We start from the raw sequence: 12,854 nt of genomic DNA, 5'->3' as shown, positions 1-12,854 counted from the left end.
GTTATAGAAGACCACCAGGTTGGTCTGACAGGACCTGCCTCTAATGAACCCATGTTGATTGCCTCTAAGCATAATCTCCCCTGCTTGGCCCTTACAGATGTGCACCTGGATAATTTTCTCAAAGAACTTCCCCAGGACCGAGGACCCTATAGTTTCCTGGGTCCTGCTTCCTCCCTTTTTTGAAAATGGAGACCACATTGGACCTTTTCCAGTCCTCTGGCACCTCGCCAAAGCACCATAAGTACTCATAAAGCCATGCCAGGGGTCTCACAATGACCTCTGCTAATTCCTTCAGCACTCTGGGGTGGAGATTGTCAGAACCTACTGATTTGAACATGTCTAGTCTCACCAGAAGTACGCTGACTAGGTCCTCAATGACCCTGGGCCCGGCTGTGCCTCCCCTGAGACTGTCAGGGATCCCAGTGGAGCGGGGGCATGACCTGGTCCCTGCTCAGAAAAATGGAGGCAAAGAAATTGTTAAAGAAATTAGCTTTGTCATCCGGTGCAACCACTAAATTTCCTAGTGTGTCCTGCAGAGGTCCCACGTTACCCAGTACCTTCTTTTTACCCCCTATATATTTAAAAAAGGACTTCTTATTATCCTTGATCCAGGTTGCTAGTCCCAGTTCCATCTCTGCCTTGGTCTTCCTAACAGCCCCCCTACAATATCAAGCCAAGGAGGTATAATCCTCCTTGGTAACGGCCCCTTCCTTCCATTGGGTGTACGTCTCCTTTTTAGCTTTGAGACATTCCTGGATGCTTTTGGTGAGCCATGAGGGCTTTTGAGCACTCTTGTCCCCTTTGATCCGTGTTGGGATTGTCATCCTTTGGGCTTGGAGGATCATCTCCTTAAGGAATGACCACTCTTTTTGGACTCCCAACTCCCCTCCCTTCCGGGACCTCAGTGCCTCCCCAACTAGTCTCCTTATCTAATTGAAATTTGTTCTCCTGAAGTCCAGGGCTGCTGCCTTGCTGCAGGCCTTGGACACCCTGTGCTGGATAGTAAATTCCAGTAGGCAATGATCGCTATCACGCAGGTGGTCAAGCACCCACAGTCCCCTCACCAGGTCGTCACCTGTGGCCAGGACCAGGTCCAACAAGGCATTTCCCTTGGTGGGACTATGCACCTCCTGGGTTAGTTGGAGGTCCTGTAACTTGGCTAGGAACCTTCATGAGTGGTCAGACCTGGCTGACTGCTCTTCCCAGCAGATGTCTGGATAGTTTAGGTCACCCATGATCACCTCGTCCTTTGACATTACTGCCTCCACAAGCTGATCGGAGAATTTCCGGTCCAGCTCTTCTCCCTGGTTGGGTGGCCTGTAGTAGACACCCACCGTTAAGTTCCTTTCCCCCTGACGCTCTTGTATTCCGACTCAGAGCACTTCAGTCAGCCCCTCCTCTGACAAAAAGTGTTGTTTGTTAAGGATGTGTATTGCTCTTTGATGTAGAGCACCACACCCCCACCTTTTCTCCCCATTCTATCCCTCCTGTACAGGTTATAACCCTTGATGTTCACTGCCTGGTCATGCGTTGGATCCCACCAAGTTTCAGTGAGCCCCACTATGTCTGGGTTTGTGTTAGCTAGCAGGAGGGCAAGTTCCTCCTTCTTGTTCCCCACACTACGAGCATTAGTATAGAGGCATTTAAGGCCCCCTGTAGGTGCATGCCCCGCCCCCTAATCCCAGGACTACCTGGGCCCTTGTCTCTTACCTGGGTTCTTGTGCTCGTAGCCTGTCTTGGCTGGGTTGTTCTTGTGAGTGACTCTTGGTTTGGTGTTCTGTGGCTCCCTCCACTCTCATCCTCCCCTTCCCCTGACGAGCCTAGTTTAAAGCCCGCCAGAGGAGATCAGCCAACCTGAAAGAGGACACACGCTTACCTTTGGGGGAGAGGTGAAGCCCATCCCACCTGAGCATGTCTCTTGTCCTGAAGTATGGGTTGTAGTCCAAAAAGCCGAAGCCCGCCTTGAGACACCATTTCGGAAGCTTCAAGTTGAGCTCTCTGATGCAGGTCTTATGGCGTCATCCATGACATTACCTATGAACACTAGATTACAGTCTCTGCTTTATACCAAAACAGCAGTTTATTGTAAATCAGTAATGTAATAAGCAGCTTCATTCAATGAGCCAAACTGAACTCTATTATTCAGCACTTATGAGGCCTCGCCTGCAGTACTGTGCCCAGTTTTAATCCCCCAATATGTGAAAGTCAGTTATAGAGAGGATAGTGATACATTCTGATTGGCTCCAATCCACCTGCCCCACCCTGCAGTGCAGGCTGGGCAAACCCCAGACCAAGCTCCCTCCCCTCTTTTCCTTCCCTCTCATTCTGAAGACATCACTGGAGCTGGGAAAGAGGGGTGGGGAGGTGGGGAGTGGTTTCAGACATGCAGCTGCTCCAAACTGGACCATGAACCCTCCCAATGAATGTTGGGTTGTGAGGAACACTAACTCATGGTGCTTCCTGCAAAATGCCATGGGTTACTGTGGGGAGCTGCACATCTGTCAGTGCCAACAGGGCCAAACCAAGATTCTGAGTAGGGCAATCAAAATAACTGTGACCCCAAAGTTTGAGATCTGGCTCCAAATCCAAGTAAAAATGTTAAAATGAAGGTAAAAGTTAGAGTAAGCCTGCCTTTATAGAAAGAAGAAGATTTTACCAAATTTAGATAAATTATGTATTTAAAGATAGTATGTATTCATTAACTTCCAGGATATAATTAAGCATAGCTAGTGTATACTCTAATTAGGAAATGAAAACAGCACTATGCTGCTGTTTCTTTATTTCAGAAATTTATACTAAGGCAAATCCTATCTCCATTACATGTTTTTTTACATCATTAGACTTTTATTGAAGAGCAATTATTTTCATTTCCTTGTTTTTTCACATATTTACTTTTCCTTTGAATCTGTAGTATTTCGAAGCAGGCCTGTACCTAAATCCTCAAGCTAAATGCACCTGAAAGTTGAAAAACAATTCTACCTAGAACCAAATGCTATACCTGGCCCTTATCTCTTATGAACCACAACTCCAAGCTCTCAGAAATTTCGCTTCTAATCCTTACATTTTGGGACAATTTCTAGCTATATTAAAAACACAAGAGCAGAGCGGCATTGCAATAAGTGTCAGAATGTGTAAAATGTCTTCTATCCCTCTTTCATCTTTATGTGCCACTGTTTATGAAGAATTATTTAAATTAAAACTCATTCAACTTTTCAGAGAATGGTATCTGTCCACCAGCACTCATATTTTCAATTGCTTTTGCTCATTAAAATTCAGAAATACTCCAGATCCTTTCTGTATACTGTTCAGTTATGGAGATAGGATTCACCCTACATTTCTGATCATTTCAGATTTTACATTAAGATGAAAAGCTTTGATTTAAAGAAGTAGAAGATTTCTTAATTGTGTATTCTGACAATACTTGAAACTGTATGAGAGAAGTGCTTTCTATCTCCCTCTCTCTCTAAGCCAATAGGTTTTCAATAATAACACGTATTAAAAGAACACACTTATAGAAAAATAAAAAAGCTATGTAAGGAGTCAAATGCAATAATGTAGAGTAGGACAGGGGAGATTTCAAGTGCAGTCAGATATCTAAGGGGTAAATTTTCCTCTGCTATAGTGCCTCAGATACCAGAGGAAGAGAGAATTTGAACATCTTTATTTAGTGGCTGCTGGGGACCAATTTTTCCCCAAAAGTATCACTAGCCCCAGGAACCAACTCAGCTGTCCCCCATTTCACTTTCAATACATACTCAGATTGCTCCTGTTCTGGTACCCAGGTATGGGTATGCTGTTTCAACAGTGAGAATATTATCTATGGAGGCCATTATCTTCTCTTTGCACCTGCTTAATTGGCACAAAGGGGTCCCAAGAGAGGAACAAATTCTTTTGTAACTGCCTCGACAGACAACTAAGCTACTATTATTCCTAGAGGCAACCATCATGCCTTTCCTTAATGATATAATATCCCCAGTACATATGATTATCTTTGTGTAGTGGGTGCTTTGCCTTTATTTGAGCCTCCTCTGAGGCTTCAATTATATATTTACACTGAAACAGGCAGTACCACCATTGGAGTACAATTACTTTTAGTATAACCCTGCTTATTTACAAATATCCAATAACATAAAAATTGTGAGCATACATCAAGTCATAATAATCTGGGTTTGAAAGTCAGATCCTAAACTGATACATACCATATCATTGCTCCACCCAGATGGAGATTAAACTGAGGATCTAGACCCTGAGGATCTAGACCCTGAATTTTAAGAGTCTATGGGGTCTGGCTGTATGCAAGTTTCTAACAAGTGGCAATTTTGCTGTGTTGCTATAACTCTTCTTCTGTCAAGCCAGAACAGTCAGCACCTAGACTGCTTTGTCTCAAATCTTCCCTGCAGGGCATCTCAGGTAGGGCTAATTCTCCCTTAGCCTCTACTAACATCAGTTAGAAGTAAGCCCTCTGAGGCCAATGTAGTTGCGTAGCTGTAGAACTTTTGAGAGAGAGGAGAATCATGTGCCTTATAAACTATTTTCACTTAATATATAATGATTGATCCACTTGGTATCTGGATAAGGAATTCTATTACCCTGATTTTCCATTTCATCAGCATGACCCCTCACACTCCCAACCCTGTGACTCTATCTGCTGATGTTGTGACCTCATCGGGGTTATGGCCCACAGTTTGGGAACCACTGCCTTATGCACTACTGGAGCATAAGTGTTACTTGTTCACAAGTGGTCTGCATAGCATAGTGTAACAGGTACCCTTCCCAGACCCTGGTGGACTTGAAACCATCCAGGAACTGACTGGGAGCAAGGGGCATTGGAACCTCTATGAGTGAGCCTTGGTGATACATCCCCATGTGGCCACCAGAAGTGGAAGAGGCCAGCCAAAGTAGGACCCACCCGTGGGTGGTAGGAGCCACTTTCCATTAGCCCCAAGTGTTCTGCTGGAATTTAAAGGAGATGATCAGCAGATTAGAATCCCCTGGTGAAGGGAATGCACTGGGAGCAGCATAATCCATGCAAGCCACATGGAGACATGGCACTGAGGCCAGAACTGGCACAGAACCCAGAATCAGGGCTCGGTTAGTGCCTTGGGGCACAAGAGTCTGACAAATTAAAGAGAGTGACTGGAGATCCCTGACCAGGAGAACTGAAGCAGGCCTGGACTGCAGGTAATACAAATCCATTGACTGCTGGGAAAGGAAAAGAAAGCCAGTGGGGGAAGAAGCGGAGGGGAGAGAGAGAGAAAGAAGGCCAGTCCCAGGCACAATCTGAAAGTGATGGTGCACAGGGACAGCAATTGATTAAGACAGATTTACATAGATGGGCAGGAATGACCTGAAGTAAAAGGAAGGAAATAAGGGAAGCAACCCAAGTACCACACCTGGGGTACCTAAGCTGACTTTAATTAGTGTGGGTGACCACAACCAACCAGACTGGGAAACCAGATGTAGGCAGATAAAGTAGATTCTGCCCTGGTTAGGCAACATGAACTGACCTAAATAGGGAAGATCCCAAGGTTAACATAAAGCATTGGGGTTTATGTCCCCACTGAGAGCAAGGCCAGACATTTAAGGCTCATGGGCCAGGAGAGGGCTGGATCTAACCCTGAAGTGGGAATGCTGGGGATTTGGCTATCAGCTGAAATACCACTGAGGTGTGCAACAGGACAGGGTGTAGGGGATGGAGGAGCCCTGTGAAGAGCATCAGTGACCCCGAGTGATACCACTGATTATTGGTAGCATCATACCTCCCTCCTTTCATATTATTACAACATCAAGGCATGGTGGGCAAGAGAAGAAGGGACGACAGTCATTGCACAAGAAGGTGAAATATCATTGGGAGATGTTCCACTTACACATGGAAGTAAGTAGATTTTTTTTTCTCTGGTTAACTTTAGAGTCTATGCAATTCACTTCTGACTCAGGAGCCTAGAAGGCTCTAAAGCTGGCCTTTTTCAGTAGCAAGTATTCAGTCCACTGTTTTCACCTCAGGAAATTCTGTCTCACACAAAAAATGTCTTGATTGTGTATGTTTTGTTTGTGTAGTTTTGGAGAGCATATAAGACCCACTTCTTATGTATGCACTAATGACATGATACGCTTGAATGATCTCAGAAAAGCTAGGCAAGTGGAACTGGAATTCATGATCTTATCTGAACCATGTCAAAACTACAAGAGCTGCCTTCCTCAGATTACTTCTGTTTGTCGGATTATTGAGAAAATGCTTGCGATTTCCCCACAGCGTAAATGTAGTATACAAAAAGTCAGAGCACTACAGAGTGCCTTCCTTTCAAGGCAAATGAAATGGATCTCAAAGCAACACAATAAAATACTGAGTCTAATGCACATCATGGGCTTTCAAGAGAAATAACTTCTGTCAGCTCTGTTTTACATTCAGGGTTAGCACCCCATCCTGACAACACTTTTAGATCTATACCATATCACAGATGTAGACTGGTCCTCGCATTGTAAGCTTCCAGTAATTGAAATTTAAGTTAATGCTCTGAACATATTCAAGGCCTATCACAAACAGGACTATCAAAAACAAAATAAAGAAAAACCAACCATAAACAAACAGCTTTTAGTATACACACTCAGGGGCCTGATTTAAAGGATGTCAGATTGTGGGACCCTAATAGGAGTGGCAGGATATCCTAACAAGTCATAGTAGTTTAGGATGAAAGCCAGGCCATGTACTAGGTATTGGCTGATAACAAGAAAGGACGGCATGCTTATAAAACAGAGACTCTTATAAAACATGCCTGCCTTTACTAAGGATACTACAGAAAGAGAGGATGCACGAATAGGCAGAGTCCTCTTTCAGCCTCTCTAAACAGTCCTGTGGCAACAATGACTCACTCACTCCTGATCCCTTCCATTTCCCATGAGACACTAAAAAGCTTTACCCATACTTTCTCATCTTTCTCTGATCAGATTTATATACCCTTTTTTCTAGTGGTCTGAATCCCACTATTTTGTCTGTCTGCTTTGTTCCTATAAGCTGGTTGTTTGTGTATTAGTCATACCCTGTGGGTTTTCTTCTTTGCTGTGTCTCACTGTGTTGACCATTGCTACTATGTCTCATGTACCACATTGTCGAGTAGCAGCACAAGAGGTTTCCAGGTTTCTAAAACTAAATCAGCTTCCTATTAAGAAGATAATTTTCAGAAATTCTGAAATGCAACTAACATGCTAATCATGCACACAGATTGGCTTCCTGATGCTACCTTCACACTAATGCCTTCTGCAGGGTGTGCTTTTCCCTCCATATTCGATAAAGGTTGCTGCAGCACTTATGGCTGGCTCTATTCAGTGGTGTAAAAATAGGGTTAGCAAGCCTTTACAGGGGACAGAAAGGTAATTAGGAGGAGGTTCACATGAATAAATCTTATTGCTCATGTGAAAGTTTAAAGCAAGATTTGTCCTTTATGTAAACAATAAAAGCAAGTTTCAAAACCAGGTTGAATGGTGGTTGGGAAGGCCAGGGAGGGAACTCTGTCTACTTAATCATCCCTTTCACCTTTCTTACTATTGTTAATAAAGGTCTGTGGGCCAATATTTTTTGTACTTGCCCATACCCATTCCAATTTTGAGCTAATCTTCAAACAAGTGTATATACACACACATCATTTGCAACCATTTAGGAGCCACCTATAACTACATGATTTGAAAATATGGTTCTGTGATCACAGTACAAAAGTATTTCTGCAATATCAAGCCCTGATGAAAACTAAGGCCCTACCAGTACCTGCATGGTTTACAAATAATTTCACAAAGTGGAAGAGCCAATTGATGTTGTGCCACAATAATTACTGCTAGCGTCACTCTAAGAAACTCTTAATATTTTGTTGCCAGCCTTGTTCCACCCAGTCTCTGCCACTGTGGATTTCTGGAAAACTACTGCAGCAAAACAACGTACAGTATGCAGATCACTTTGATTTCTTCAATAACTTGCTGCAATGCAGAGGCATTCTCAGCAGCTTTCAGTGTATATATGAGAAAATTTCAGTTTTGTCCAAATAAGAGTAATTTCAGGATACATCCAGCTTCAGGATTCAGCTTACTGGGAAAGAGAAGTAGAACTTTTTGAAGAGTTTGTCTGTGATAAAGTTCAATTGGCAAGGTGACCTTGACATATTGGTGAGATTTGCAATATGCTACCAATATGTGATCAATACTATAAAAACAGTTAATGTAATATAATGGGCCTGAGCCCAGTCATTTAAAATCAATAAGAACTTTTTCAGAGAAGTAATGGGCCAAACTATTTAATAATCATAAGCCCATTAAAATGTTAAAATAAAGCCCTGATCTCATTTGGTCCATTAGTGAGAGGTGAGAGAGAAATACTGAAATAAATGGAATACTGCATCCATGGCAACTTGAAGTTAATTTACTGGTTTATCAAACTAAATGCAGAAATGAGCTTATTTGTTTAAGCTTATGAAACAATTGAGCTGGTGACAGCAGCATCAGCAAAACCAATGGCATAAAAGACATCTGCTACATGCAACTCCTTTTTTACAATCCTGGACTTTTGTTAGATCCTCAGCTACTCTTGGAGGCCAAATTAGCAATACTCCATCTGCAGCTGGCAAGTAAGATGAGCCCTTCTGTCATCCATGCCTTTACCACATCAAAGCCAAACTACTGTCCTATGCTCAAAATGTCACATCATTCAAGGCGGAAAAATAGGTTCCACCACAGCCCCACCAGAAAATGTTGACTAATAGACTTTATCTTTTCAAAAATATATATGTATGCGTGTGTATATACACACACGTGCAGACAAATATACAAAGAAAAAGTGCATATTTAGCAATCATTCAGAACAGATGTGTTTTCAGTTGGATATGTTATTGACGTGAGTCACTGAAGTTTCAGTTCAGGTTCCTCATTTGCCCCATTTTCTCCTACACACAAGGTTTCCTGCCTGGACTTCAAGATATACTGTGGTCTCTCCCTTCAGTGAGGAAAGACAGTGCATCATAAGAGAAGTAGTCAAGCAGGGTCCAGAGAAGAAAATGGGGATGTGAGGCAACTCTGAGAAAGCACAGCAGCATCCCCTGAACTGAAATACTTCCATTGCCAGCTAAAATGTTTTGATTTCCAGACATTTGTTTTTTCAATGAAAAATTGAAGCAGACACTATTAGGAGAAAGTTGTCTAGTCAAAAACCTACTTTTTTTGTTGTAACACAATTTTAGTGAAAAAAATATTGAGAAGCGTCAGGCTGCATATTGGGACTCCTTACCTTATTTTTTGTGCTTACGCTGAAGATAAAGGAGAACATAACTGGCTGCTTTCTGAGCAAGGTGCATGCAACACTGAAATTTTAAAGTTTGCACTGACCACCAGAAAGCTTCTAGGTGCAGTTCAAAGTGTTAAAACTAGCTTGTAAACCCTTACTTGTTTTTGGAACAGGCCACCTCAGACACTGACCCCCACAGGCTGTGGTCATACTGGAGTTGTATTTTGGGGGAGTGCTTACAGCAGTGCTTTGTCAATTTGAGGCAGAAGATGCTGTATGTATATGTGCATAAATATAGGACACCCACATCCAGTTGCAATTACCTTTCTACCCTGCAGCTATACATACTACTCTGTGCAAGTGTTGTATTAGCAAGGCATTGTAGGCATCAATCCTCCTCTCTGCTGCTCAAACTCCCAACCCTGTGGGAGGGTCACGGACTGGCTCCAATCTACCATGCGGGGCTTTTGTCAGTGCAAAGGGGTGGTGGTATGAACTGGCACAACTTCCTGACCTGTGGGGAGCCCCATGGGCCAGATTCCAAGGCTCTGTGGGCCGCATTTGGCCTATGGGCTGGAGGTTGAGTGCCCCTGCTCTAGTACAATATGTATGAGTGACATAGGACAAAGTTACATTGGTTTAGCTTTCACTTACTGCAGGGTAAAAGCAGGCAAATGGAGAGTTAGCACATCAGCTGCTCTGTGGGAAGTCTTTACTCCATATTAGCTCAATGCACCATCATCATTTGTACATATCCTTATAGTCTAAGAGCAAAAGACAGAAAAAGGAAGTATTATCCTAATTTTAGAGATGGACACACATTTAGACCTGGAGTCTAAAGACTTGCCAAAAGTAACACAGGGCAGAGATGGGACCTACATCTCCCATGTCTCAGTCCAGTGCCTTAACCACAAAGCACCTTCCCCTTCCCAAAAATATTCTTAATGGTTACATTTAACTAGTAGAAAATTGTGTCATATTTTAGGGAGTTAAAAATACTGCAGTGCATTAAATATTGATTTTAAATATTGCTTATCATATTGTTTCCATCTGTATACACAATAAAGGGTAATCCTAATGGTTTACTTGAGGCATTCATTTTCCTCACACCCTTGTTCTAGTATTCCTTGCCTCCAAAACTGGAAAAAAAAAAACGTTTCTAACATGGGACCATATTCTCCCTTACCAAACATGGATGCCATATTTTCTTTCTAAGCTGTTAACCTAGACAGTTTTATAAAAGAAAAAATTAAATTTAAAATAAAAATCCCCTCACCATATGTTGGTGCCCATATTTTAGTAAAGTTTGCTCATCTGGAGAAATCAGCTAGAATTAAAAATCCTTTTATCAAGAACATCAGGGTTTTTTTTTAAAGATACTACCACATCTGGTTCTTTATACACCTTCAGATTTCTTTGTAAGGAAAAAAACACAGCCACCTTCTCACAGAAAAAAACATGATGTTTGATTCCAATAGAGATTTGGGGCAAACAAGTAATTCATTAATTCAGATTGTACTGAATTAAGCAAAAACCCTTGTGTCCACAGATGTGTAATGTAGAAATTGAGCATACTCATTAATTTTATCTTCAGTAGAGAATGGAATCATTATATCATGAAATGCTGCATGTATATGTGCATAAATATAGGACACCCACATCCAGTTGCAATTACCTTACTACCCTGCAGCTATACATACCACTCTGTGCAAGTGTTGTATTAGCAAGGCATTGTAGGCATCAATCCTCCTCTGTGCAGCTAACTTACAACAGATGCATACCTGGCCTGCGCTACAAAGGCTGTCTTGTAATAAGTGCCACCTTCAGTTGTATGTGTAAGTGGAAGCTGTGCTGTAGGTCAGGGAAGGGGAGGAGGTAGCTGGCATTATCTTGCTTGAGGGTTTGGTCAAAAGGAGTAGCACAATTAACTTCAAGTGGCAATTCAGTAGAAGCCAAGGCAGATGGCATTGTGTAGCTAGAATATGTTAGTCATCTTGCCCTGTTGAGGAGGCAAGGAGGAACACTGTTCACTAGTTTTTATAGTTAGTTGCAGGTTAAGTGGGTTACAGCTGTCCAGCCTGGAAGCTGGAATGGATGAAATGGATGAATGTTTTCTTCAGAGGAAAAAGAGTATTGTTTTTTGGTCAGTCAGGGGAGGAAAAAGATATTTCTAGTCATCATTGGTATAGTATAGGAGCCGAGAGATACATCTGTTAGGAACCTATGTGAGAAAGCCAATGTGGTAGATAGCTGATGGGGTCACCACTACTGCCAACTCCTCAGAACTATTTCTTCTGTCATTCAGTATCATCTCAGGATATGACATTACCTCAGGCTCTGTCAATCTGACTTCTGTCGAGCTTAAACCAATTGAAGGATAACAACAAGCCTGAGACCAAATAACAATTTCTGAAACTATTTATACATGCAATTATACAGCTGTAACTAATCATGAACATTTCTTTAGCCCAGAGGGTTTGGAAACTAAGAGTGAACTGACCTGGCGGTGGTTCAGGATGAAGGGAAACAAGTAGTATAGTATCCCAAAGATCATCCTTAGGACCAATTTAATTCACTGTATGTCATCATTTAGTAGAATGAATATGCATTAAGGTAAAGAACTTTTCTGACAAGATGGATGCAGAGCTGCCGGTCCAGACAAATGATATTCAGAATGATGCAGATGTATGAGGAGTGTAGGCAAAAAGATGCTTACTCATCAGTTCAGTGTAAGGAAATATATGGTAACGAACCAAAGGAGGAAACAAAACAGAAGAGGAACGTGCTCAGTGGCCATATGCTTAAGGGCACTGAATATGGAAAGAGCCAGATGGTATAGCTCAGACTTTAAAGTGTATTTTTTTTTAGATTGATCGGATTATGCTAACACATAAAATGTGGCAGGAAACAATAGGCAAGTTTTGTTTGTTACATGGCAAATACTATTTCCATCTCCTTTTTCTGCACCCAGAGTCTTGTCTCCGCATTGGCCATGTTTTGAAATAGGTTATGAACCTTATCCCAAAGCCATCCTCTTGTTTAACAAATTATCAAAGGTGGCTTAAAGAGCTTAAGCTGTTGCTCTGTCTGATCTCTTGAAAATAAACCCAGTAAAACTCTTGAGAGAAATATCTGTGTGGGTACTTATTCTCTGAGCCCTTTGAAATGCAAATCACTTGTATTAACTCCCACAGCCTTGAGTCTCTCTCAGATAATTTGGATTATCTGCAAATGCTTGGACATGTAGTCTTCTCTAATCATTTAAATTGTCAAAGAAGAAATTTACTGTGCATCTTTAAGGCTAGTCACCTCAATCTACTCTTTTGAAATATATGAGTCTCCTAGTCTGCTGGTATAGCTATCAAATTTGTGTAGGTCCTGGAATCAAACAACATTCATTCTCCCAGGAAAGGAAATCATATGGAACAAAAACTTTCTTAATATCAAATACCTTTGCCTAGCCATATCTGGAATGAGGTAAAACTGTAAATTATCCTTAGACTAACTGGATTCAATACTGTCTTGCTCACTTACACCACTCTTAAAATGAAAGCTTTATTGGCGATTGGGTGCAGTTGTGACAGTGGTAAAA

The sequence above is a fragment of the Crocodylus siamensis genome, chromosome 5 (genome assembly GCF_052110815.1).
Source record: "Crocodylus siamensis isolate JL-2025a chromosome 5, ASM5211081v1, whole genome shotgun sequence".
Lineage (NCBI taxonomy): Eukaryota > Metazoa > Chordata > Crocodylia > Crocodylidae > Crocodylus > Crocodylus siamensis.
Note: the sequence above shows the minus strand (reverse complement) of the source record.